Raw genomic sequence first — 3,397 nt, forward strand, 5'->3', positions numbered from 1 at the left:
CTTCCCTTGCTGCATGTTTTTGGTTGAAGTGATCCAAAAGAGGAGTTCTCGTGTGAGGTTTGAGGGTGAAAGTGGAGAAGTAGCAGTTTTGTAGCACACACACGCGGTACTTTTTCTGTTCCTGCCCCTCGTTGGCATGAAGCATGGCCAGACCTGCTACTGCCACAGCCTCCTGGATCCTCCCTCGGCTTCTCTGACCCCGGGCCAGCTGGGCACTTACCTCCATCATGAAAAGCTCCTTATGTAGTTTGCCAGTCTGCTAGCTCCTTTCCCCTCTGCATCACTGTCCCAGAACCTGGTTTTCACTTGCTGGCCTTGCTTATCCCGCACCCTGCCTTCCATTCTTAATGAATATCACTTATTGTGAACACCCCACCTTACTCGCTCCTTCAGCAACACCTTAACAAGTCCAGAAGAATGTCTGGGACCTCGCATACTGATGTAGGTGATATTCAAATGGAACCCTTCTGGCAGAGGACACCCAGAAGGTGTGGACATGTCTTGGTTCTTTGTACCAGGAATGACTGCATGGCTGTACAGTTCATAGACACATCAAGGGTTTCATGGTTCAAAAGAGATCCAACAGGTACTAGAAGAGGAGGGAACAGTATCTGGGGCAAGAAGTTGGAGGCTGAATACTGGGCGTATCTCAAACATAACGTTAGGGGTGTTGTATCGATGGCTAGTGTAAGGGTCCAGAGATTGGTCTAACTGTTGGAGACACAGAAAAGACAACAACAATGCAACTGCAAAAGAGGCTTTTATTTTCCAGCTAGCTGGGGTCCAAGTTTCTGCCCGTCACAGCAGGCCTTCACAAGGACTCCGTACCTAAGATAAAGGGATCTTTTATAGTTCAAGATGTTCCTTAGAATGTAACACACACAAAGGAGTGGGCTATGAGAAGCGAGGGTCCAGCTATCACCACCTGCTCAGGTCTAGATAAGGGCTCTCAGTTAAGGGTCTGGATAACCTTGCCTCAGAGGTGCTGGGCCCTCCCGTTTTCCACCTATCTGAGAGTTCCCAGACTCCTGGTTTCCGTCCTTGAGGCCCTAACAAAGTGGGCTCCATCCTTGAAGACTTAACAGTGGAGCAATTAAGCTAACTCGGCCCAGCATTCCACAACATGGCGGTGATTATGCTAACTTGGCCTAACGCTAGTAATGGCCAAACGCCAGTGGATCTCAGGTCTTCATGGCCGATGGCAAATGGCCACATCTGGACGTGAAAGACACGGTATTTGGAAACATGGTGGAGGGCGGAGAACCTGGAGGAACTGGAGAAGTTACCAGGAGATGAGGATGTTCTCATTAAGGATGTAACTATCCAGCCGCCCCGTTTCCTGGATAGCCAGGATAGACCTGGACGAGCAGGTGGGCTGCTGAAACACCTTGCTGTAGCTGGGCCAGCTTCCGTGGTGACAGAGACCGTGCCATCCTTCTGCCTGGCCGTGACTCAGGTCTGTGAGATGGCGGCACAGAGGTGAGCCCAGCAGCTTGTGCCCCCTAGGGTGTATTGTTGTCACAACTCTTACCCAATACATTTCTTTAATTTTAATAGAAAAACTGTTTCACTTCTGTTACCTTCGTTTTTAATGCTGAGCCTCTATTACATGCAGGCATTTTTAAATATTGTTAAAAAAAAAAAAAAAGAGAGAGAGAGAGAGAGAGAGAGAGGAGTCAGATAAGGGATGGAGTCCAGGATGGAACCCGAGGGCACATGCAGCATGTTTAGGACCAACACCGGAGGTGTGTCCAGAGCGTGTGTGCGCGAGCTCACACGTGGGCGGTTCTTTTCCTACACAGAACACCTACTAGACCAGCCCAGTCTGGAGAAACGGGAGAGGCGAAGGTTCTGTATGTCCTCCCACCTCCCACATGGCCCCGGAACCCAGGAAGCATCTTCTCAGGCTGGCTGTGAGTGCCAGGTGTCACTTGAGCACCTGTGGTGGCGCTGCTCCAGGTAGTCAGCTCCCGGTCAGGCGGTCTGTGGCCCTGAGTAATTCAGTTCTGTCATGAGACTGTTGGGGCCCTGGCTGTGAAGGGCCAGAGTGACTCCATTTCTTTCGGGGTGACTCCATTTTGTTACACCCACCTTGCTGAGAATTGGTGCCTCAACTCTGACCTGCTGTGCCGGTGAGACTGGGAGTCCTGGCTCGAGCCTGAATAAAAGCGACCCTCACGTGCTTGCATCGGAACGGCTCCCTGGTGGTCTTTTGGGAGCTTCGTGACTGGGGCACAACAGGTGTATTCTGCCTGTGTCCCCTCATCGTGTGAAGTAAAATGCAGTGCATCCGGCAGCAATTTAGTATTGGGACTTCTGTTCAAAAGCTTTCCACTGTGCAAGGCTAGCTTTCAAAGCTTTTAAAGCTTATTTACTCCATGAGTGAACGAGACTGAGAGGAGGACAGAACTACAGACTCCTCCGACAGGGTCGTGAGCAGCCCCCCGCCCCTAGCCCAGCCAGCCCGGATCGTGGGCACACCGTGCCCAGGTTCTCAGGGAGGTCTCTGGCTGTGAACAATGATCTACCTCACAGAGGGCTGTAAGGATCTACCTCCCGCTGCTCAGCCATCCGGCTCCTAAAACACACTCCCTTGGAGGGTCAGCCTGCCCAGAGTTGTGGTTCGACTCTCCCAGAGAGACAAAGGTACAAACGTTTCACAACTTGCTGTTATCAAGCTTTTTACAAAGACTCGTGCGAAAGGCTCAGAGGTCTCCTTTTACAGTCCTGGTGTTCCTCAGCCTTACCAGCTGGCCACAGTCTATGAAGACCCAGTGTGGCCTGGTCACAGTTCCCTCATCTTGGTTATTGACGGCCTTCACCTAACATAAAATAAGTTACCTGTCATGGATCCGGAGAGCAGAAGCAATCACGGGGATCAAGCAGAAGGGGTCAAAATGCATGCCCTTGTGAAGATTTAGCCCAAGGTCAGCGAGTCTAAAGCTCTAGGCCATGGGCTGGGTGGTGGTGCAGTCGTAAAACGTGACACCGTGAGGCTGACCCACCTGAGGCTGACCCACCCAGGCTCATGTCCAGAGACCTCCCTAAACATATAAGTGACCACGTGTCCACAGTCCTGGGCTGGCTGAAGCTAGGGGTCAATCCCAGTGGCCAGACCCTGTTGGGATGCTGTCTTTCTGTCTCTATCTCCCTCTCTTCCTTGCTCATGGAAGAAAAAAATAAACTTTCAGGCCAGCAGGTGGTATGGAGGTTTAAGATACTGGATCCCACATGGCCGACTTAATGGTTTGAGTCCCAGACCCAGCAGTTTGAAAATCACACCTGACACATGTGCGTGTGTGCCCAAAATCCCAAGAGTAAAATGGAAGAGAAGGGACTGTGGCATGATCATCCCCCCTGAAGGGTGATTTCTCACTTTCCTTCTCCCTCTCTCTCT

General features: G+C 51.3%; 1 pseudogene; it reads left to right on the forward strand.

Moving 5' to 3' along the window:
• The first annotated feature begins 417 nt into the window (after window positions 1-417).
• LOC106735760 (peptidyl-prolyl cis-trans isomerase-like 3 pseudogene) lies at window positions 418-1,296 on the forward strand (annotated as a pseudogene).
• The last annotated feature ends 2,101 nt before the right edge of the window (window positions 1,297-3,397 follow it).

This window comes from Tupaia chinensis, unplaced genomic scaffold (genome assembly GCF_000334495.1).
Source record: "Tupaia chinensis unplaced genomic scaffold, TupChi_1.0 Scaffold000515_1, whole genome shotgun sequence".
NCBI lineage: Eukaryota > Metazoa > Chordata > Mammalia > Scandentia > Tupaiidae > Tupaia > Tupaia belangeri.